The sequence below is a fragment of the Sceloporus occidentalis genome, unplaced genomic scaffold (genome assembly GCF_023333645.1).
Source record: "Sceloporus occidentalis isolate IW3139 unplaced genomic scaffold, rSceOcc1.0.p SCAF_96, whole genome shotgun sequence".
Lineage (NCBI taxonomy): Eukaryota > Metazoa > Chordata > Lepidosauria > Squamata > Phrynosomatidae > Sceloporus > Sceloporus occidentalis.
The window spans coordinates 3900352-3926618 of NW_028317076.1; positions in this window are offsets into that span (position 1 = coordinate 3900352).

The following is a 26267-nucleotide window of genomic DNA, read 5'->3' on the forward strand; positions in this document are numbered from 1 at the left end:
AATCTAATCTTACCTTGACATATACTTGACCTCTATCTACATCAATAAATGGACACTCCAGCCACCACATTCACATTAATGAATATTATAGCTGCATGGCACCTTTACTTTTCTCCCCAAGAAAAGTAAAGGTGCCATGCAGCTATAATATTCCACATGCAGAATTCCTGTATATGCATTTGCCCCTTTCTGTACCCCCAGCTATATGCCATCAGGGCCAGCCCTGCCATGGAGCAGAGTGGGGCAATTGCCCCAGGCGGCACTTTTGAAGAGGTTTTTGCTTATCAAATTGTCAGTACCCGCTCGGCGCTTCTCTCTCTCCTCTGCGAGCCCTCTAGCTCAGTCTCAGTACCGGCTTGTAATGCTGAGCGGCGGAATATGACGTCATTTCCGGTGCTCAGCAGTGCGCACCGTGGCAGAGCAGGGAGACTCGCCGCAGGACTGCTGGAAGGTAAGTAAAGTACAAAGGGGGGGATGGGGTAGATAATGAGCAGTGGTGTCGGCAGGGGGGGGCGTCAGCATTTCAAACTTCGTCCCAGGCAGCACTATGTCTTGGGCCGGCCCTGTATGCCATACAGGAACTATGTTCATCTTGCAAGTGAAATACTGTACCTACATACAGCTGTGGCTTGATGAACGATGTAGGCCATGTAGACCCCTATGTGAATGTGTGGAAAGCGCACTCATTTATTGGAAACGGACACTATCCTTCCACTGATTGACTGCTTCAAGAAGGAAATCAGTGAAAAGAATAGTTAGATTATGGATGAAATTGGCATCTACAGCTGCAGAGCTGCAGCTTCTACCTCGTGTAAGTGCTTAAACTATTATTTTTTCTTTTAATATGCATTCTACTTTAGTGGTCACATTGCCATTAACAGGCAAAGCTGTTAAGTCACATACTGGGTGCCACATTGCAGGTATTTATAAAAAAACTGGTGTAGCTGTTAGGTGATAGTTACAAGCATAGACTCGTTATAGTATCTGAGTGAGAGCGAGACACGCTAATTATGGTGAATCAGATATGTCTGTCATGTAGATTTATGAGTTAACTCTCATAAAGTTTTTTTAGCTATCAGTTAAGCAATTAGGCGTAAGTACACAGCTTGCGCATTTGGACAGATAAACAATGTTATCGATATAACACAATTATGTAGTCTATTACCATATATCTCAACATTGCAAAAAGCCAAAGATGGATAGTTTTGTTTTAGTGGGTGTGTTAGAGGTGCAGCTATGATTTCATATAAGGACGATTATAGTTTTTTTGTATCGTGAGAAAATGGTTAAAAAAGGCATATACAAAGAAAACTACCCTCTTATCTGACTAAATCGTTTTGTTATTTACTGAATAAATTCAGCAGGCACCAGGGAAATCAGAACTAATATAGTCCATCCATAACATGATTCCATAGATCTACGGGTAAAGCTAGCTTCTTGCTTGGCTCTTATGTGGTTCACATCTAACTTTGGCCATATTATCATACATTCAAAGTGTACTGTTTTTTGCCTCACAATTTCAGGGCATCCTCTGGTTGAGGATCCTCTGATTTCCCCTGACTAGCCCAAGAATATACCGGTATATATGAAATCAATGGAGGTATTTGCTGTTGCAGCAAGTTCCCAAGGCTCTGTAGTTGGTGGACCTGCCACCAATCCTAACAAAGGTGTCCCAATTGTCACAACGAAATTAAATTTGGGGGGGGGGGGGTATCAATTATTATAGATCAACACAAAATAATGATTTTCTGTGATTTTGTTATGGGACCACTATTCTATGCTGTACCATTTCAATGGCTATATTTTGTATCTCACATATGTTCACATCTGCTGTGTTAATGTACCACCTGGCTGGGCCATACCTCTTCTGACCCTTATTATCCATTTCTATGATAGTCAGGTCAAAGGTATCTGCCAAGCAGACATCGAAAAATCTATATGTTAGCTAAAAACAGCATGCTTTTTATTTAATATTCTATTATTGTACTATTTACTTTGTAGGTGAAGATGACCCATGGGCATGGAATTGCCCATATATGGGCATTGTTGACCATAGAATAGGTATCTCAAAGCCAGTTCATCCCAAGATCCCTATGTATGCTAATAGGGAATGGTAGACTAAACAACTTGACAATTCACAACAAACACAGCAAAAATAGCCAAGCCATGACTGGCAGAGCAATATTTACATGTTATATCACAAAAGCTTAATTTTAATTCTAATCACCTAGCAATTAAAATATATATAAAAATACTTTGAATTAAACAAAAAATATACATTTCATTTAATGAATCGATCTGAGAGTTTCATTGTTTTATGAAAATGGAATTATTGTTACTAATGTGTTTATCATGCACTTTAATGACCATACATAATAGCAAGTGCATTAACTGTGTCATGTGCTGGCATTGCAGTGCATATACCCAGCTGCATAACCTTACAAATGCAAGAAAGATACAGGGTTAGATTTCACACTAGTTCTGTGCCTTTAAAAAATGCTTGTTCGTATGAGTGTGTGTGTGTGTGCGTGCATGTGTGTGTGTGTTGTAATGAAGGCTCCTCCTTCATTCCCTTTGCAAGGAATGAGCAGTCTGTCAGCAGCCTGGAGCAGAACTGAAGCTGGTGAGGGAATATTGTGGGCTTCTGCATTCTAGTGCTGTCTACCTGTTCTGCTCTACAAACACAGCCAGGACTTCTTCTTCTTTACCTGTCTGCTGGGCTGGAGCCCCTCATTGCACTGGAAACTAGGAGCTAAGCACTTTTGGTTGATGGGAACAAGATGCAACATAGGGCAGCATGGCATCACCAGGTGGACAGCATGCCACATTCAAGATGACCTCAGTTATCTTCTTGATCACTCTATCTCTGCTCTGCTCTCCGTACCAGGTAAGGATGGTGATGGTTCCCACTGAGTTGTTCATTTGGCTACAAAGTGCATTTAGTTTAAACTTTTAATAATTTAGCAGTGAGACTGGCACCACTGAAATCTTCTTTAGCCGGCTATCTTCGTAAAGACTACAATCTGTTTTAGTATGATTTTTCCTCTGGTGTCTCTGTGGTTATAGTTATGCAGACTATGCTGTATGTGTCATTTAAATGTCACTTTGTTAAGGCATACCAGGCTGTACATAGAAACATAGAATTTGACAGCAGATAAGAACCATTCAGCCCATCTAGTCTGCCCGTTTTTCTTGATGTAAAGACCCGGACCTTAGTTGGTACTTGGTCTTGTCCTATATTCTTATAGCTGTATGCTTATACCGGGTTGTTTAATTTACCTTACCACCTCTGCTGGGTGGCTGTTCCACCTGTCTACCACCCTCTCAGTAAAGTAAAAGTTCCTTACGTTTCATCTAAACCTATAGTTTAAGATTATGACCGCTTGTTCTAACATTTCTCCTCCTTTGAAATAAACTCCCCCCTTGTACATAGAAGTGTTTGTGTCCTAGTCCCAGAAACAAAACCTAATGTATGTCTTGCTATTGAGAAGTACACTCACGCATGTCAGGGTTCCATAGAGACCTGCTGACACATACCTGTCCTGATACTTTGTAGTATATACAACACACACGCTCATTCTATACACAAACGTCATCACTACCGATTACCATAGAGCGAGACGTCACCTCACACATAACTGTGTGACTCTCGGAACGCTGACATGCACGGAAAGCCAATCGGGATATATCTTGCCTTTCCACCAAACTCGTAAATAACGCTGACATCCCTAGCAGCCACTCATTGACATCATTTACACATATTTATAAACCCCCCTTAGGCTATATGTAAAGGTCAAATACTTTCTAAATTACCCATAAATTCTCCTTATCTGTTTTACTGCTTTAGGATTTTGGTTTTACAAATTTCTCCTTCTGAAGTACTGTAGTTTGGGGTAGCCATATTACATAGTAACATAGTAACATAGTTCATAAGGTTGAAAAAAGACCAAAGTCCATCAAGTTCAACCTATATACATATTGTGTCCCTACTGTGTTGATCCAGAGGAAGGCAAAAAACCCTTATGAAGCAGATGCCAATTGCCCCATACCAGGGGGAAAATTCCTTCCCGACTCCAAATATGGCAATCAGAATAAATCCCTGGATCAACGTTCTGTCCCTATTAATCTAATATCCATAACTTGTAATATTATTGCTTTCAAGAAACACGTCCAGGCTCCTTTTGAACTCTTTTATTGAGTTTACCATCACCACTTCCTCTGGCAGAGAGTTCCATAATCTCACCGCTCTTACTGTAAAGAACCCCCGTCTGTGCTGGTGTAGAAACCTTCTTTCCTCCAGCCGTAGAGGATGTCCCCTTGTTATAGATACAGTCCTGGGTATAAATAGGTCCTGGGAGTGATCTCTGTACTGTCCCCTTATATATTTATACATAGTTATTAAATCCCCCCTAAGCCGTCTTTTTTCCAAACTAAATAACCCCAATTCTGATAATCTTTCTGGGTACTGTAGTCCTCCCATTCCCCTTATTACTCTGGTTGCCCGTCTTTGAACCCTCTCCAGCTCCACTATATCTTTCTTGTACACTGGTGCCCAGTACTGTACACAGTATTCCATGTGTGGTCTGACTAGTGACTTGTACAGGGGTAGAATTATTTCCTTGTCGTGGGCATCTATGCCCCTTTTGATGCACCCCATGATTTTATTTGCCTTAGCAGCAGCTGCCTGACACTGGTCGCTACAGGTAAATTTACTGTTAACTAAAACTCCTAAGTCCTTTTCCATGTCAGTCGTCCCCAGTGTTTTCCCATTTAATACATATTCCCAGCCTGGATTTTTCTTCCCCATGTGCATAACCTTACATTTATCTGTGTTGAACCTCATCTGCCACATCCCAGCCCAAGCCTCCAACCTATGCAGATCCATTTGTAATCGTGCGCTGTCCTCTATTGTGTTAACCACGTTACAGAGCTTAGTATCGTCTGCAAAGATTGATACTTTACTATGCAATCCCTCTACAAGGTCATTAATAAATATATTAAAAAGAATAGGACCCAAAACTGACCCCTGTGGTACCCCACTAGCAACAGTCACCCACTCAGAGTATGTACCATTAATAACCACCCTCTGTTTCCTATCACTGAGCCAGTTACTTACCCACATACACACATTCTCCCCCAGCCCAAGCATTCTCATTTTATGTACGAGCCTTTTATGTGGCACCGTATCAAATGCTTTGGAAAAATCAAGATATACGACATCCAGCGATATTAGTCCAGTGTATAAGAATGCAAAAAAACAGAATGTTGCAGAATCTTGTAATACCTTTTTTATTGGACTAACAGTATTTAAAATAATAGACGAGCTTTCGGGAGTCCTCCCTTTATCAAGTCTTTTTTTAAATACTGTTAGTCCAATAAAAAAGGTATTACAAGATTCTGCAACATTCTGGGGTTTATTTGCATCCTTCTGAAGTGAAACATTTTGAATCAGGGCAAAATTTGCTCATCTGATTAGACTGATCTGGCGGTGTTATGGAGAATGGAACTTATTTATTAAAGTTCTCTTATGTACCCTGAAATAACCCTCATTTTTTTCCCCACGTCTCATTCTAAAAGTTTTGTTTGTTTGGAAAAATGTGGAAACAGAGTGTGGTATTTTAGAACATATTAGCTTTGGACTGTTACAATATTGCAGATTGTATAAATATTATCAAATTGCTTTAGGCAATAGAAGATTGTAGGAAGCTTTAGGCAAACTTGTGCCGTAACGTTACAGGCACATACGCCGGATCCAGTATCATTCTGCTTATCATTCACATACATCGGAGGGTAGCATCTTCCACCTGTCTGAATAGGTTTTGTATTCAGGCTGCGCTCTGTTTACTGAGAGATGAGGGACACTTGCATTCCTCAGAGTTGACATCGAGTAATCATATGCCTGACATTCTTTCTGTTGAACAGAAGGGAATACGCAGCTCCCAACTATCCAATTTTAAGGACTTGGACATGTTCCAGGGCAAAAAAAAAAAAAGTAAAAAAGCAGGCAAGGTTTATTTTTGTATGCCCTGTATCATAATGTGACAGTCTCCCGTGCCGAGTCTTGCTGCTGCTTTGTGCTATACTGCCGTCCGTGACCACTGTATGCGGGAAGTGCTAAGCAGCATGTGCAGGGCTGTGTGTCTGTGATTCAATAATGAGGGTTGTACAAGTTCAGCCTAAATACTGATTAATAATTAACTGGAGAATATTCCAGAGATAGATAAGTTTCTAATTTACCATACTGCAGCGGCATATCCAGCCAGCAGCCGCACACTAAAGCACCTAATCTGCCGCTGAAGTGTAGAGCGATGTCAGCCAGCAGCGCACTTGGCATTTGCCTCGTGTTCCAGATGGCCAGTCCAGGCCTGACCACAAGTAAGATGCTTATAAAATCAGATGCCGTTCCACTTAGACAAAACAATAATTGTACTAGCATATTATTCAAATAAACCTTAGCAGATCTGCCTCTGAAGTTATAATTACATAAGAACAACAGAAACTCTTAAGAAGTTTTCTCAGTTTCTATAGCAACAGCCTATCAGAACCTGTGAACATTTTTTTTTTTATTATGCATTATTATTATTTTCTCTTAGTAAACAGAGGCCATGGTGACACTGCTGAGGTAGAACAGTGGGGTAAAACTCATAGACTATGATGGAAGTCCATGAGAACGGGTAGAGCAAGCAGTTGCCCAGATCACAGACTTATGATTCTCATACACTGAAAGTCAGGATACCTAAGTATGTTCCAAGCATGACAGGCTCAGCCAGGCAGACAGTCCAGAGGCAGTGCATGAACCATGGTAACCATGACAATATTATATATATATAATATTATATAATAATATAATAATATAAAATATAATAAAGTGTTTGGCTTTATAACTGAACATGGATCATACTTCAAGATGTCATAAAGGAATACAATGTAAAAAGTATTAAAAGCAAGTATTCAGTGCATACTAAGCTAATATTATTCAAAAATTACTCGTGTTGGAGACTGCTCTCATGTGCCCTCATTAAAGGTGTGTTTTGGATGGTTTTTCTTGATTTGTGTATTTATTGGTCTATATTATCCTAGCAGCAACCCAGGAATCTCAATTGTTTTGCCCTTTATGCTTTTTAGGTTGTGCGCTCCCCTTTCTGTATCTTTTATTGTGATGTGTATATCTGCAGTTTCTGACCAAACCTTACGATTGAGGAGCCCCTCCTGCCACACAAGTGTCTCATTAACGGTGTCCAGAGATGGCTTTAAAGGTCTCTTTTAGGTTAAAATTCAGTGCCGTCCAACTGATTAAGTAATATAGGCATGTAAAATGACATAGGACTAGGCAAACATAGTTTGACGTAGTGGCTAGCTAAGCAATATATGGGCATATAGTGTGATGGAATCCCCCATATTTATGCCTTAGATAGGTGTTTTTTGAATGGTGTTCACTGGTTGTGCGCTGAATTCTTGCTTTGTTTTGTTGTAAGAGAATTACGTGTTTGCACCTTGCAGTGAAGTAACCTGCCGACGGAGCAGTCAACATAGGATAAATCATGGTTTCACAACACGTTACACTTTTGTCACCCTGTCAATCTTGTATTTACCAGAAACCAATAAATTTTTATCCATGGGGTGGAATAATTGTGCTCATGATGGAGATATACTGTAATATTAAAAGTAACATCTAAATGCAGGTACCCAAAAAGTCATCTTTTTTAATAATGTCTTACCACCATCTCTAAATTATATTATACAGAATGTCATGCTTAGTTTCCCTAGTAATACAAAAAAGAATATCACAGAATATGCGGACATGGGACAACATCTGAAGCAGCTGAAGAAAGAAACCTAAGTTCTAAGGGAGGAACCTATAAAAGTCATTTAAACAGATGTTTGTGGGAGTGAATGCACTGTTGAAGAGTCACTTGTGGATTATGAATATTTGGGGGTGGGGGTGAGTTTCAGTTGAAGAATAGTGATTTATCACTCTTTTCATAATAAACGTAGTTCCTCGAGGCCCAAGAGGCCCAATGATCGCTATGTGGCCTGGTCCTTTTTAGATGTTTGGTGTTATGTAATCCATGTAACACAATTTTAGGAGAAATGAAGACTGCTTTGTAAAGTGCTTTTTGAAAAAAACGTACCAGATACTCCAACCATTTAAAGTTATCTGGTAGCCCCCCTTGCAAATGTGTGAGGGCATTCTGCAGAATTACCACATATGCACTTGCCCCGTTTCCCTTCTATTTTGCCGTGGTGGGACACGTCGTGATGCATGATACATACCTCCATACATGTATATATAAAATTATGTGTATAAAATCAAGCACACAAGCAAAGTCATCTCCATGAGTCGTCTCTGTAAGTGTTATTATTGTGAAGTTAAAGCGGCTAGGAGGAATAACAGCTCAGCCACAAAGTGGTAGACCATGCAGTCTATGATACCATAGTTGGATGATTAGCTGAAAATTTAGAATGAGGAATTTAGTAAAAACTAGCGAAAATTAGAAAAAAACACCTAATTTTTTTTTACATTTTCCCTCTGAATCCTCACAAAATTAGGTAAAGTGATGGAAAATCCCCTCCAAGTTTATCAATTCAGGTGATTTCAGAAATACCTAATTTATATAGATTTTCCAGACTTTCCCAGCACCAGGGAGCATACTATAAGGTGTACATTTTTTTGTATAATTTTTATGCCTATGGCTTAACGGGTTTGGGGGTTGTGAACGGGGGCAGGAGGGTTATACTGGGTAGATGTTATGCTAGGGCAATGGGATGTAAGGTTAAAGTACCATATTTGCTCGATTATAAGACAAGGTTTTTTTCCAGAGCAAATGCTCTGAAAAATACCCCTCGTCTTATAATCGGACCTCAAATAGTTCTGACTATGAGACTAAGATCCCGATCCCCCGCAGCGATGCAGGGGACCTGGATCCTCCTGTGTTATGCCCCCCCCCTACTTACCGGTGCATCGGACTCCCCGGTGCTGCAGCGGAAGTTGTGTACGCAAATCGCTTAGAGCTCTACACGCTGCCCGGACTAAGCACCGGTAAGTTTGGAGGAGGGAGGGGGAGGGGGTGTTAAACGGGGGACATAAGGCATTTCTGGAGGCAGAGTGCTCTGTGAAATGCCTTTTAACCCCCTTAATGCCACTCTGCCTCCAGAAATGCCTTTTAACCCTCTATACGCCACTCTGCCTCCAGAATTGCCTTATACCCCTATATGCCACTCTGGCATTTAGGGGGTTAAAAGGCATATTATGGGGCAGAGTGGCATATAGGGAGGTATAAGGCATATCATGGGGCACAGTGGCATTTAGAGGGTTAAAAGACATATCATAGGGCACAGTAGTATAAAGGGGGTATAAGGCATTTCTGGGGCAGAGTGGCAAGCCTGGGGGCAGATGTGCATAACTGGGGGGGGCAGGTTGTAAAAAAAGGAAATAAAAACAAAATATTTTTCTCAATCATAGCTTTTATTAACAAACAATTGTTCACATAGTTTACATGAATTAACATTTGCTGGTAAAACTTTTTTCCTATAGGGTCATCTTATATTCAGGCTTTTTCTTTTTTTCCTAAATTAATATTCAGATTTTGGGGGGTCGTCTTATAATCGAGCAAATACGGTATGTATATATATATATATATATATATATATATATATATATATACATAGTATTCACAAAGTACTTAAATATACATTCTTTGTTTAGGATGCTGTGTTTAGGATGCTGTGTGGGACACTGTCATTTTAAAAGACAATGAGAGATAATGCAGTATTTTTTATATTTTCATTCTTCATAACATGTTTATGAAGCAATTGCAAATAAAATACCTTACATTTCCCATTTGTTACATTAATAGCAGGTTCTTTTTATAATGGTGTAAAATGCATGTTTTCATTAGCGACCACGCTTTAGATGTTGGATCACTTGGTAATGTGTTATTTTCGAAGGACAGCTGTAGATTTCCAGCTGTGGCGGAACTCCCTTAGTATCTTTCACATTCAGTATAATGAGAGCTATGGTCTTATAAAATCTGGAGGATTGCAGGTACCCCACAAGGTGCGGCACATAAACTGTCACAGTTGGGAATGAGCTATTCCTATTCATCCTGGGATAGGGAATTCTCAGCAGTCATCAACCACAACCCCCTTTCTATTTTTAAAGTTATGCTGGAAATTCCTTGTGAAAATGGAGTGTCTCTTATTTATGACCATATTACTGTCACCAAAGACACTTAACCTAGTTACGTGCCCCTTGAAATACAGGATGCTATAGAGCTGTCTTTATTTTCACCATGTTAAAATGTTGTTGTGATTTTCCTATTCTCTATTTCAATATTATTTTGTGTTGTACCGTGAATATTTTTTAAGAATGGCTACATATAAAAATTATTTAAATAGTTCAATAAAATTAATAAACTCAAAGATAACTTAAAATTAATTCAACACAAGGTTGTAAACAGCATGGTTAATAACTTCTTGTCACTACTTAAAATGGTTTTACACATTTGTTGTGTTATTATTTTAGGTTTTATAATAGCACTATTTTGCAACGGCCCTTTGCCTACTATAGTTTTGTAAGATACTCAAGAGAGGGGAGATATATTATAAAACATTTAATGCTCCTGGATATGTCCTGGCCAGAACATATATGAATGAAGTTGTTTCAATAAGATTGATATGTTGCACTGGCAATAGATATGTTGACTGTACTTTGGTTTGAACATCTGCCTTCGGTATAGATAAATATTTATAACAAGCTTGACAAATCCTCACTAGGACCAAACATTGTCAGGTAAATGGTGATGAATTATAACAAATATACAAACCATACCATAGCGTGTAAAGCATCTCCTTTCTGCACATTGTATGTAGGCCTAGGGGAACCCCTGTTGGGGCAAACCAGTTGGCCTTGTGGAGATTGCATGACTGTGATATATGCATCTCATTGCTCAGGCAATTGCCACAAAAATGCAACGGTGGGTAAAATAGTTGGACTGGCCGTTTAGGACCAGATAACACTGTGTTGCGCAAAGGTTATTTGAGGACAGGTATTTATTTGGTTAACACACTTGATGAGTTTGGACCCAACGTTTTTTGATCAGAACAGGGACAAACCCTGCATTTTGAAGTATGTTTGACTCATTAGTCTTAAATAAGATACATATGAAAATACATCGTTCCTTATATCATTGTGGCCCATGACATCATGTAACAGGCTGGGACTAACTGAAAGAGCACCAGTACAGCTGTAAAAATAAAAAAAAATCATTAAGTATAAAAATTAATAAGCATTGCAAATAAACTTGTAGCTCTCCTAAAAACATGGCGCTTCATTGGCAACCATGGTCACATGTATAATTTAATGGCCAACCTCAATACCAACCTCAGAGGAGGCAGCCTACCAGGAAACATCCGGGCATCTGGCTATTGTGTATGGCACAAATGGTGTGTGAGTGTACAGTAACAGTAGTTAAAGCCTTGGTGTGACGTTACTGCGGACATCATGGACTGACTACATGCTTATTCAACTAATTTGAGTGTCTGTGATCTTTCTTGTATAGTGGATGTGGATGAAATGATGAAAATGGTTGAATTTACACTTTACATTATTTTATTTGAAGGCTAACTCTTAAAATAATAGATAAAACATTTGAAATGGTGCATAAATCTACAAAATATACAAGTAGGTACTCGGTTTCCACACTTAATATTCAGAGAGGAAGAGGGACCAAAAGAGAAAGGTGGAGTTTACACAGTAAGGGATGGATCATAAAGAGGAAGAGGTGTGGTTTGGACAGGAGGGGTGGGACAAATTAAGATTGGGGGAGGAGTTTAGCAAGGCCTAATGCAGCACAAAATGTAAATATCACTGAACGTAGCACTGAAGGGCCGTGGTTAAGGACGATTGCAATAATCGGTCTCCTATATGTTAGGATAGTTTTTTCCACAGCTGTTTGGATTTTGATGAGTAACTGCAAGATGTAAATTGCTAAGCGTATATATATACTTCTTAACACAGGCATACCTTCCGACTGTTCCAATTTAGAAGGCACAGTCTCAAGAATTGGCCCCCGCAAATTCTAAAATGAATGTGATCTAAAGTTCCCTTAAATAATTCTCATAAGCGAACAAATAAGATGTCACAAGAAACAGATAAAGGAAGGCAGGCAACAAAAAAAAACCACAAGAAAGGAGACAAGACGCCTTCCTATTATGAACACAAACTTAAAAAGTGCCCTTATCAAAAATATGCATTAAAATGGCAGATGCTTTGTTTATTAATTGTGTTCATAAAATAGATGATAATTCTATTGTTACATAAGTAACAGACTGTGACGACAGGTCAGACTCATATAAAAAGTCGTAATAAAAACTTGCAGTAATGGGTGTGGTAGGTATTAGCGCCAAGGATAGGCAGAGCTTTTTTATAGTTTTAAATATAAAATTGCAGTTTACTTAAAATACAAATTATACAATAAATATAAAACCGTTGATTGGTATCCACAGGAGGTTTTCAACATAACTATGTATATAATGGTAATATATACTATGCATATACCTTTTTTACTTCACTCTAACTACCCTTTTTTTGTAATACCGCAGAATGCTAGACTTCAGAACATTAACTTGCTTTGGCTTCAACTCCCAAGATGTTGAGCCAGCAATAGTAGCTGTAACTGTAGAGTGGGCTTGGGGGGGGGGTACAATACGTCTTCATTACAGACACTAACATTTGTGGACTCCGTCTACAATAACATCCAGCAGCCATATTGTTGGCTGAACTTAATGGGAATTGTATTTATAGACTGGGGTTGTGGTGGCCTACACTATACACTAACTGCAGCTCCCATGATATGCAGTCAACCATGACTAGCTGAACACCATTACATTTATTTATATAGAACCAGCAGATTCCGTAGTGCTGTTACATCAAAGTCATTAAAATAATTTAAACTCACACACAATTACAAACTGGTACAAAAGGAGAAGAGGGTCTTGCTCTTGTGAGCTTACAATTTAGACTAGGGTAGTTGTGGCTAATCTTTACCACCCCAGCTATTGTAACCTGAAGTTCTCATGTTGCGCACGTCCATGATGGTCTACTACCACCATGGTCATATAATTTTTCCTATTAATGGGTAACTAACTAGCATTTGCCTCCCATCCCTCTCCTTAGCCAACAAAGGTAGGCAATGGAGATGAGGTAAGGAGGTATTGGGGTGGTAGAGGGGAAAGGTTGAGAGGATATTTTGCTGACCATGCACCTAACCAGACCCCCTAGAAACAAAGTGTCCCTCTTGTAAAGCATTTTAAATCCTGGCCAGCCATGGAAGAGTTAATAGCTCATTCCTTTAACTGTGTTGTTATCTTGTCTGTCAGAGAAGCAAATGGCTTTCATTCAGTATTGGTAATTTAACCTTGCATACCAGCTATTCAGAATATGTGGATTGATGATATGAAATGCTGGTTTTGCTTTGTCAAATTCCAGTTGTCTCCATATTGCAACCCATGATATCTGTCAGTTGGCCCCTAGTCACTTAGCACTGGACTTGCTTGAAGTAAGATTTTAGATTCTGAGTGAATTAAACCATTGAAATGCATTCACGTAATCTTGTCTCCAAGTGGGTGATTTTCTTCTGCCGACACTAAAATTCGCAGAAAGCTATCAAGATGGGTGCGTAAGTGCTACTGTGGAAAGATGTGCGACTACAAACCTTGGAGATGTGCTTGGGCAAAAAGTGTTCAGAGTTATTTCAAATAATATGCCATTTTAATCAAGAAGTTAACTAAATTCTAAAGTGCGATATATCTGCCTAACACTGGTAGCCTCAAGTTCAGGTATGAAGTTTTCCATTAAATAAAAAGAGCAATTCTGGTGAAAAATGTGAACAGTGGTCTTCTCACCACAGGAACCAAAGGACTCTTCTAATTAGCAGGAACATTTCATTTCAAACTATGCCCAATGATCACTTTTTGTACATAAACCCTAATTCTTTTTGTACATAACCCCTAAAATTTACTTAAGCAGTTCTAACTCCGGAGAAACAAGCAAACCAGTAAGTTGGTATTTTTTTTTTATACTTTTTTGGCTTTATGAGGGCTAGCCACAAACAGTATTGAATAGGAGGGCAAGTGATTTCGCTATCTAAACAACGCTCCACATGCATAGAGAAAAAGAAAAGTGACCAAGAGACCCAAGGAATCATCTCTTTACCAGGAGACTCTGGTATAGACATTTGCGAAGCCCCAGTGATGCTCGGCCACCCCCCGGACCTGTAAAATCTGCAAGAGAGGTAAAGGGGTGCGGGAGAGTGAATAGGTGATTGAATTAATGAATGAAGTGAGTGTTTAGGGGCAGAAATGGGATAGGCAGGCTGTTTGGGGCGGGGGGCAGAGTTGGCACAGGCAGGTTGCTAAAGGGACAGAGTGGTCACAGGCTTTTATTTGGTTAATTACTTAAAATTCCATAGTTAATTAAGTAACTTGTGCTTTTTGTTCATCAAGTCAGCATAGTGAATTCAATATTAGAGACTCTCTTAAATAACTGGAAGTTATGGTATACACATTTTTTCTTTAATATATATATTTAATATATATGTATTGTTTATTCAAATTTATAGACACCATCACATTTGGATAGTCAGCTTTAAGGTATAATTTATATAGTCTATAGACTAAGCATGGACCTTCATGGCATGAATGGGTTGGTTATAAGGGTGATAAGGGTTCTCCTTGACTGGTTCATTGAAATGTGGAGCACCAGGGAAATACAATTAATATATTTTCTGTGAATTGTACTCATTGTTTTGTAAAGGTCTGCTGCACATATCTACAGTTATGTTTTTTTGAGCTTTTGGTGTTTTTTAAGGGTGGCTGACCCAGTTTTACAAGATGAAGTTTGTTAAAAATAGTTCAAAAGGGTAGCAAGTAACAAGTAAGCTCTCCTTTATAGTTAACACTGTAGTTTCCGTTGTCTTGAGAAGAAGATGAAATACCTTTCAAAGATCAGGGGCAATTACTGGTTCCCTACTTTCTCTTTAGGGATTGTGAGGCAGCATTAAACATGTGCTTTCACTCGGGAAGGTCTCTCTGGCACCTTCATGCGTTTTCTTTAGGGGCCCACGGACGGCGATATTAAAGGCATATGATTTTTGCAGGACTTTTGCTTCACCAGGAGATTACACAGTGATGTTTCATATTCTAAGATCCCCCCTCCCCAATAGAAATAGAGAACAGATTTATAATCTATATGAAGTGTTGTATATTTTTTTCAGATATTTTTTTCATTTACCCTGGAATTGTATATTTTTCTGGATTTGAATGAGCAGTCAATATAATTTTTGGAGATATTTTGACTTTTGATTTACACTATAACACAGTGCATTGGTTCCAACTATTATTTAATCGTCTATATGATGTATATAAAATCATGCCACAAAATAAAGAATAAAGTAATGCTTGCTTGAAACCAACTTTTTTCATCATTAATAAAAAATAAAAAAAAAGTGACTCAATACAAAATATATGGTTGTGAGTCATTTGAGGACAAATTATTGCAGGGAAAATAATACATATAAATTGTATGAGTGCTTGCTGAAACAGCATACTATGCATTGAAAATACAGATAAGGTCAGAGAGGTGTTTGATCTTTCTGCTTACAATTCCATTGACATAGAATCTTACAATCTTTTAAGATATTGTATCATTTAGTACAAATATCAAAATGAATTATAATAATTTGGTTTCTTTCACAGCTACCTGATAATCATGTGGCTGTATACATCTCACGTACATACTCATGAACATATTTAATATATGTGTATGAGATATATATATATATATATATATATATATATATATATATATAACTCTAATTTAATCTTTTAAAAATAAAAGTTAATTTAGCTTTAAACATCAAATTATCATATAATTACCACTGAGTGTCTTGCCACTCCATTGATATTGAGTGGTAATTCAAGGAAAGAAGCTGCCATTACGTTTACTAGAGTTAATACTAATGCTGTAATAATTTAATTTGTATTCTAGTGGAAATGGATCCAGTGACTATATATTAAACAACAGTATTTGTGTACACAAACTGTTTTAACAGAGAGGCAGATTAGTTTTGCGTGTGTCATCCACTGTCCATGGTACTGACAGGACTGATTAAAAAAATCCAAAGCTGATCTAAAATCTGTCTTCCTTCAAGCTCTAGCTTAATTGTCCAGTGCGTAAAATAATAACAAATGAGGATAACCAGTCGCATTGCAATCTGGCCTTTTAGGCAATGACATTGAATCTTGCCATAAAAAAGAGAAGCAGAGATGCTTCTATGAACACAAAGGGGTCCAACCTGCTGGAATTGCAGAAACATCTTGGTCCATCCGGGTAGAACCATTTGGAGAGGTGAAGATACAAGTGAGGGTGATAATACACGGGATGATAATTCTTACATATCAAAAATCTCTTTGTAAAGAACCTTTGGGGTATAAACTGTTTTACTTGAGGGTACCAAATCGAAATGGTATCCATACTACTGTAGACAACAGTGTCGCAAGCCACAGGTTCTGCATCGTTTAGATTTCCAAATTTGCAATAATGCACGGCATGTACTTCCAACCAAAGATTTTTAGCCTAAAGGGCTAATCTCGGTATAATGTGAGTAACATTGGCTCAAGGATGTACGGGCAAAATGCGACTCAAATTGCCTCTGGTTATCAATCAATAATATTCAACAGTGTATTTTACTTTGTAAGTAAAGGGGGCGTTTTCCGTTAATTTAGCTTTAAATAGCCGTTTCTAAGCTCTCTTATTTCAAAAAAATGCAATGCTATACTGCGTTACTCAGTTACCCAAGTCTGTCTTATTATAGAGTTGACGAGGTGTTTTATGGCGCCTCTCGTAGCTTTCATATACTCTATTTGTGTTGTTTGACTAAATTGAAACATAAAAAAACAAAAATAAATATGTGGTGTAGTGGTAGGGTCCTGATCTTGGCATATAGACAGTATGTATATGTATTTCTGCTAAGCTAAATTTGGCTTGACAACCAAAAAAAATGGAGTTAATATAACTAACTAGATTAAATAGCATAGGGTATTATGGATCCCAACATCATGTACAAATATTAAACTTGTACATATCCAACATCTCCCTCAGTGTGCTCCAGTTACCAGGACTGGAATCTGCAGCTTAAAACTCAAAAGTCTTCCTCTGAAGCTTGAACCTCATGGCCAAACGATTACTAACTGCAAATTGGCTTAGTTTATCTCTCTTGTGCATTCTATAGTAACTATGTTCAGTTTTTATTAGGTAAATCCATCGATTGAATAAGTGGAAAAATACTTCCCATTTGTGGCAAACCTTCAAATAGTACACTGTAGAGTTATCAAACTTCATGATGTAGAGCAAACACTTCATTTTATAAAGCAGTTATAGTGTTATGTTGCGCTTGCTTGATCCATAGTATTAGAGAACATGTTACAGTTTGAAAATCAAAGGGTGTATATGCAGTATTTGGAACGACATCTGTCAAAGCAATATACATAAATCTTAAGAACATGGCAGCACATATTATCCAACATTGTTGTAACCTCTAGTGTGTCTTTACTTAGTGTTCTTTGAACGCCAGCTAGTCATGGAGATTTTTGTGAAAGAAACAATCACATTATTAGTACTTCTGATAATTCATACTAAAAAGCAGCAAATGGTATATAAAATTCTGACTTTTTTACTTACAGTATATATATATATGAAAGTTTCTAGAAGTATAGGACAAACTTTCTTAATGTATTTAAACATTACAATTCTCTATTGTTTTGTTTACATAGCTACATATTTAGAAAAAAAAGATTTCTCAGAATATATGGAAAATAGGTAGGAGACATTCTGAAATGCAAATTTGCTGTTTACATTAAAATTATTTGTGGAACCATGTATAAGGAACAAGTTTAATTTGGGCAAATGGGTCAGGATGGGGACAGACTGTAAGCGTAAATGCATTATTGGAAATAGCATTGGTGTGGAACAGCCCAAAACAAGAGGAACAATGACTACAAAGAGTTTGTTAATTAGGAAATGTAGCCTGGAAAAAAGTGGCAGGTCTGGAATTTGATTGACGATGTAACAAGTCATTGACTTGTATGATCTTACATGTTAATTACCGTATTTGCTCGATTATAAGACGACCCTGATTATAAGACGACCCCCCAAATCTTAATATTAATTTAGGAAAAAAAGAAAAAGCCTGAATATAAGACGACCCTATAGGAAAAAAGTTTTACCAGTAAATGTTAATTCATTTAAACACTTTTTTTAATAAAAGCTATGCTTGAGAAAAATATTTTGGTTTTATTTCCTTCTATTTTCCAACCTGTCCCCCAGTTATGCACATCTGCCCCAGAAGTGCCTTATACCCCCTATATGCCACTGTGCCCCATGATATGCCTTTTAACCCTCTAAATGCCACAGTGCCCCATAATATGCCTTTTAACCCTATATGCCACTGTGCCCCATGATATGCCTTTTAACCCTATATGCCACTCTGGCACTTAGAGGGTTAAAAGGCATATTATGGGGAAGAGTGGCATATAGGGAGGTTTAAGGCATTTCAGGAGGCAGAGTGGCATTAAAGGGGTTAAAAGGCATTTCACAGAGCACTCTGCCTCCAGAAATGCCTCAAACCCACATTTAACACTCCCCCTTCCTCCTCCAAACTTACCGGTGCTTCTGAGTTGGGGGGGGCGCATAACACAGGAGGGTCCAGGTCCCCTGCATCTGAGCCCCAGGTGCTTAGTCCGGGCAGCATGTAGAGCTCCACGCGAATCGCGTAGAGCTCTAAGCACCGGGGACTCAGAAGCACCGGTACGTTGGAGGGGGCATAACACAGGAGGATGCAGGTCCCCTGCATCCTCCTGTGTTATGCCCCCCCCTCCAACTTACCGGTGCTTCTGAGTCCCCGGTGCTTAGTCCGGGCAGCGTTTAGAGCTCTACGCGATTGTATCGTGTAGAGCGTAGAGCTCTACACGATACAATCGCGTAGAGCTCTACACGCAGCCCGGACTAAGCACCGGGGACTCAGATGCACCGGTAAGTTGGGTCGGGGGTTAACACAGGAGGATCCAGGTCCCCTGCATCTGGGTCCCCAGTGCTTAGTCCGGGAAGCGTGTAGAGCTCTACGCGATTGTATCGCGTAGAGCTCTACACGCAGCCCGGACTAAGCACCGGGGACTCAGAAGCACCGGTAAGTTGGGGGGGGGATTAACACAGGAGGATCCAGGTCCTCTGCATCGCTGCGGGGGATCTGGATCTTAGTCTCATAATCAGGTCTGAGGTCTGATTATAAGACGACCCTGATTATAAGACGAGGGGTATTTTTCAGAGCATTTGCTCTGGAAAAAACCTCGTCTTATAATCGAGCAAATACGGTATGTCCTGCTCTGTCTCATTGTTTTGGGGGGCTTTACAAACTTTTTGGTGCCCTAAATACGTGCACATCGTTTTCAGCTTAGGTACATCATAAAAATATAGGGATTTATAAAAAAAAACGAAAAAAAAACCTTTTTGTTTATGCATACTATGAGGGTCTCAAGGGGAAAGTATATGGTGCGAAAGTATTAATTAGAAAATGATTCTTTCTGATATTTTCTGATACTAGTCTTTTTTTAATAGGGCTTTTAAATGATGGTTTTTCAAGTACAGGACACAGGTCCTTTCAGGTGTGACTGATAGTTTCAAACACCTCAGTTCTCAATTGTTTGAATTTTACAACATAATCCTTTCAGCCAGGGAATCAGAGGGTGGTTAAGATACACACACTGGAAATTCCACAGTGAAGCCAGGTCCCTGAAGATGTTATATTTTGGTGAAGGAGGTGGGCTAGCCATGGCCTTTACTTCCCCTTTAAGACTTCAACTGTTCTATGAGCACGGCTTCATGAAATTGCAAGGTGAATAGGAAACCTTAAACTTTGCTCCTGCCAACCTCTCCATCCTACTTCCTCCATCCTGTATCCTGCATCCTGTGGTGGGAGCGCAAGGTCTGTGACTTCAGACTTTGCTGCTCCATCATCACTACGCGCCGGTTTTTGCTGCCGAGTGCAGGAATGACATCATATCCCCGCGCTCTGCATTATATGTCTAAATTGACAGACCCCACCTCCTTGATGTTGAGCCGACTAGAGGGAGATCATGATCTCCCAACTAGTCTGCAGGCTGCAGCTGCTGATTGGGCATCTGTGTGCCCCCCCAGCTGCACCTGAGGTAAGTACGGATCTCGCCTCACCCTGCCCCTGCAAAGCAGGACAGAGGAAGGCATAGGCGGGACAGAGACCCAAAATCGGGACTGTCCCGCCTAAATATATATTCATTATTCAACAATAATTCAGCTTAGCGTTCCAAATTTTTTTAGTCCTAACTTAGTCTGTTTAAACTAAAGAATATGCTGGCCATAAGTTCTGGATAAAACACAGTAGAATGGCTGAGTAATACAGCAGTTACTTATCAAAGTAAAACAGTCATATAGTTTAAAGGGAAAAACAATATGGTGCCAAAATAAGCAACTCTGAAGAATTTGAAACAAGTAGCTGTGGAATATCGATCAGATAAAGCCAGAAAGATATAACAGAGAGCTTTTGGCTGAAAACAGAAATGCTTGGTAAAAGTACGATTAGAAGAGTTCCACTGACAGCCCTCATATGAACAAAAAGTTGTACAGCAGGGAAAAACTCCCACATTAGAATAGCTTGTTCCGTCATGGGTTTAGTGAACCAAGATGTTGTGTACGGCGAAACATGACTTCATACAAGGGGATGACCTCTAGCTGAATCAAATTGGACATGCAAATTGAGTGTCCATTGGGTTTAACACTGCATAACCCATGATTTAAGCTGTTATATATAAACACATCTACAAAACACTGATATTCTGATTTATAGTTTTTTAATTCTTACCTTGCTTTTTTTTACTGTGTTGTCCAGGTAAAATGTTTGTATTTTTTAAAACATTTAAAAAAACCCAAAGGATCCATCAGAAAGGTCCAACAAAAAACAAAGATGGCCGATACTAGAATACATGCTTTATTAGTATACCATAAGCAGTTAAAAGGACTTCTTAGCAATGCATGGAGTGTGATCTGTTAACATTTATAATTCTCTCTAACGACATCAAGATCTTATTAAGCATGCATGTTCCAAGTGGAAGAAACTCAACACAATTCATTTAGTGCGATAGTTTGTCCAATATATGTATTAACCCTATAGGTACTGGTTTTAAAAAAAAAGACCCATGTGAATTTTTGCCTGTACGTGTCTTGATCCTGCTCTTTACTGTGAGTTGCCTGTTCTGTGCCTTGCTAAAGATTATGTCAGTGTTGTTATGCTCATGAAATGTAATAGGGTGGGAACCAGATTGCAGATGGAAGAGGACCTGACTGACAGGTCACAGTCGCTTAAAGCCTATAAACTAAAAATTCAGCATATGGAGCCATGAACAGACAAAAAATATAAGTTACAAAACAACTTGGAACAATGCAAGCTGTTTGTTGTGAAGAGCAAAGAGTTTCACATTGGTCTACATGGATAATGTGTCTAATTTACATATCCCAAACTAATTAAAGACACTATTTCACAGACTATGCTGAATTTAACACTTTTATAATGATATCTAGCATTAGTAGCATCATTATGAGTATTGTTGAATATCCAGTTATTTTGAAATAACTGTTCAATTATGTAAACGATTGCCTCATTAAAAAAAAAAAAAATCCATGGGAATTTATAGGGCTTTCAGACTCCAACGATCCACAGTGAGAGCCATTATCTACAAATGGAGAATACTTGGAACAGTGGTGAACCTTCCCAGGAGTGACTGGCCTATCACAGTTCTTCCACATCAATGATTCATCCAGGAGGTCACAAAATAACCCAGACTAACATTTAAAGAGTTGCAGGCCTCACTTGCTTCAGTTAGTATCAGTGTTCATGATTCCACAATAAGAAAGAGACTGTGCCAAAAGGCCATCCATGAGAGAAATGCAAGGTGAAAACCACTGCTGACAAAGGCTTGTCTAACATTTGCCAAAAAAACATCTTCATGATCCCCAACAGGTTTGTGAAAATATTTTGAGGACTGCTTCAGGACCTGGGCAACTTGCCATAATTGATGGAACCATGAATTCTGCTCTCTACCATAGATGTCCGGCCATTAGTTTGTGAACTAAAGCTCAAGAACAGTTGGGTTATGTTGCAGGACAATGATCTGAAGCACACAAGCAAATCCACATCTGGCTCAGAAAAAAAAAATGAAGGTTTTGAAGTGGCCAAGTCCTGACTTGAATCCAACTGAGATGCTGTGACATGACCTTAAAAAGACAAAAAGCTGTTGTAGTACCACTGCTGACCAGCAGATGGTATCTTCTATTCCAGCTCTTCACTTTTGCTGCAATGCTTGTCATTTCAGGTACAAAGATATGTAGGAATTATGTGTTTCTTAGGTGCACACATTCTTTGATGATTATAAGTTTATTATAAAAAAAAACAACAAAAACCTTTTGAATATGCTTGTAATATTGTATTGTACCGTATATTCACAACTTGTATTCCGGCAATATGTGCAATGTTAAAGCACACTGTTTAAGGGAATGCACATATACCATATGCATTCATAAATATAATTTTTGTTATGTTGTATACTGTTAATTGAATTTTACTATATATATATATTTTCATGTAGCAAAGAGTACAGGGTACTCTAAGAATGCGTGCCAGTTCACCCAAGAGACGTTAACCAGCTGCACATGTGTAAAAGAACTGTACATCACAATATTTTTGAAAATTAAAATGTTACTATACTATCGATAAAACGTGTTAAAAAACATTAATAAAACAAGTGTAGCATATAGGTATAGGCCCGTTTTATTTGGCTAGGGAATTACTGAAAAGAAAAATGGACTTCATAAGCTTTTTATGGCTTTTTATGTTATTAGGAAAATTATGGTACAACAAAGAGGGTTTGGATGATTCATACTTGATACTGATACTTCAGTCCCCTGAAGTTAATAGTAAAAATTAGTATAAAAATACGGCACGGTAGTTACGGCACTGTGTATTTGGCATTTTGAATTTAAATTCTGATTCTGTGAAGATGTGGTCATGTAATGCTGCCATTAGCAGTTCACCCATAGACTTAGTTGCAGGATTTATGTTAGCCATTCAATCTTTTAAAGGTTTATTTTCTTCTTTGGTAAGGATTTGGATAACAAATAGGTGTAATTCAAATTTTCAAGTACTTTGTCACTAATTCCCTGAACATATTGAAAAAGTCATCAATCGGTGGGGTGAAAGTACTTTTACAGTAGGCATAAATGTGATGGCTGGTATTGTAAATTTGTCTGGAACACAGATTCCTTTTTCCAAATCCCATAGTGTTCTTAAACACATGTAGTCTGAGATAGAAATACCAAGTTGTTTACCATCCTTAATATTTTACAAAAGCTAGTTTCCTGCCAAAGAGATTCAAATCCACAAACCATTATATTTACAAAGGGGTATATGCGAGAGTTCTTTTTGTAATACAGCATTGAGTAATAAGCTAGAGAGGTTAATGATTTGTCTATAGTTCCTATTTGTAAAAAATCTCATTCTTTCGTCAGTTGTATTCCCAGACTTCCCTGTTTCTAAGGGTTTGGCCTTTGATTGTGTTTGGTCTAAAAAAATGACCTCCTCTTTTTAAAATGCTTCTGGAATGTGTCAAAGTATCTGATTTTCAGAAATCGTTTGAAGGTGCAGTGACATTGCAATCATACATATCCTGTCATAGTTCATAAAAAATAGATGAACACCCTGGTAAACACATGTTTTGCGTAGGATGGCATCTTGAAAACATAAAGCTTGAAGATGCAATGTAGTAGCAACCAAAGGATGTAGCAGCAAACCAAAGGATTGCTTTCATGGATATAAAGCTGTCAGTGATGGGAAATACAGTATTGGCTCGGATATAGGCCGCCCCCGTATATAGGCCGCACCCAAAAAGTTTGGTGCTTTTTTAAAGAAAAAGTTTTTTTCTTTAAAAAAGCACCAAAAAAACATGCTGCCACTCTGTCCCCCCCCGAGATATGCTGCCACTCTGTCTCTCCCCCCCGGAGATATGCTGCCACTGTCCTCCTCCTCCCCGAGATATGCTGCCACTCTGCCCCCCCCAACTTACCAGAGGAGACTCCCGGGTGTCTTGCGGGGCCGGCGGGGTACATCTACGCAATACGCGTATTGCGTAGATGTCCCCCGCCGGCCCCGCAAGACACCCGGGAGTCTGCTCTGGTAAGTCTTGGGGGCAGAGGTAAAACGCATTGTGCGGACGGTCACCGGCTGCGGCGATGCGGGTAAACAACCTCCGCAGCCGGTGACCATCCGCACGATGCGCTTAGACAACCTCCCGTGCCGGCACCCCCCCCCCCGTGGAAAGTGCTGGCAGGGGAGGCTGTCTAAGCGTATCGGGGAGTAGGATGCAGGTCCCCTGCACCGCTGCGGGGGATCTGTATCCTAACCCCGCTGCCTGCCCGGCGCCCGACCCCTATTATATAGGCCGCACCCCCACTTTAAAGAATAAGTGGGGGGAAAAAGTGCGGCCTATATTCGAGCCAATACGGTAACCCCCTTGGTAATTCAAACACAGACATACTGGGACTTGTAAGCAAGTCATCTCCTAAGGCTGTAATTGTACAATTGAAAATGTGGTTGTATTTGTAATTTTCCACACATGGATCCCACATACACAACAGATTATGTTAATGTCCTTTATACGGGGTGTTCAAACAGGTGCAAAATCCTTATTTGAGGCTTCATCATGGAGAAGATATTTTATGCACAACATGTTATTACAACAAAAGACCAAAAAATTTAACTAAAATCAAATGGCATAGGTACATAATCCAAAAACAAAATACAACTAAGAGCACAGGTTTGGGGGATCGTGTTATTTAACCCCTTAATGACAAAGCCCGTACATGTATGGGCTCAAAATGCATTGTTTTCAATGGGTTAGGGACCACCCATTGTCCTTAAGGGGTTAAAATATACTTTAAGGGAGTTTGAAAGTTTCAGTTGAGGGCATGCCATTTGGAAATCAACTTGCTTGAACCAGACTTCAGCCTGTTTTTAATGAATTTGCTGTGCGAGTTGTAGCGCACGTGTTGAGCCATGTCGCATTAACCCTTAATAACTTTTAGTGAAAGTAAGAAATGCATTCTGATATTAGCGAACCCTGATAATATAATACGGCCATTATATATTGTCAGCCATTATGTTATTTCATATAAAAATTCCATGCAGAGTTTAATATAGTCATTGAGCACGTATAATTTAAAATATCACATATGGTTTTACATTTTAACATTTAATATTTTGCACACAACGCCCAGCGTCTATGCAGAGTGTTAATTCTCAATCACATCATGTAAAATATATACCGTGAACATGTAAAGTGCTAATAAATCAAGCTGAGAAATAACAAATAACACATATTTCCGAGAACAATATCGCATTCTCCAAATCAGATACTTGATCTCCAACATTACAGCACTGGATCCCCAACGGCAGTCCATATATGTAAATATTTTTCTATACATCAAGCTGTACTGACACACACACATCTTTGGAGCTTAGTCATTGCTTCTTGGAAACATCAGTTTATTATTTGGCATTTTAAATCTGCCAACAGCTGAGTAAGTTACACATTTTGTTGTGTTTTTGGGGGGTTTTGGTCAAGAGGGGGCCCTGTCACTCATTAGTCGCAGAATTCAGAATTAAGAACCGGTGATCTGGCTAGTGAGTGAAAACTGAAATAATGTCTCCTGCTGACAGGTATACACAGTGTTTATTTGACATACCTCTGAGTGAGTAATTAGCTTCTTACCAATAAACTGTGTTCTTCTGTTGACAGCTAAGTATGTGATTTAATTGACATGAAATATCATGTTGGTATGCGGTAACCTGTAAAATAAATAGCCAATGTAAGGGCAAAATGATGACATTGCCTTTTCTCACACATATTCCTAGAATACGTCCACAGTTCTGCACCACAAAATGCAATAATAATACTAATACCAAGGGCAATTCCATCGAAAATAGAGCATGCTTGGAAAATATGTCAATGTAGACTACCAATGCCTTATATCCAGATGTTTTCCAATAATAAACAAGGACAGATTTTCATGTTTATCACTTTTTTTTCCTCCTAAATATAGGTTTTGAGTGGCTTTTTACATGAGAAAA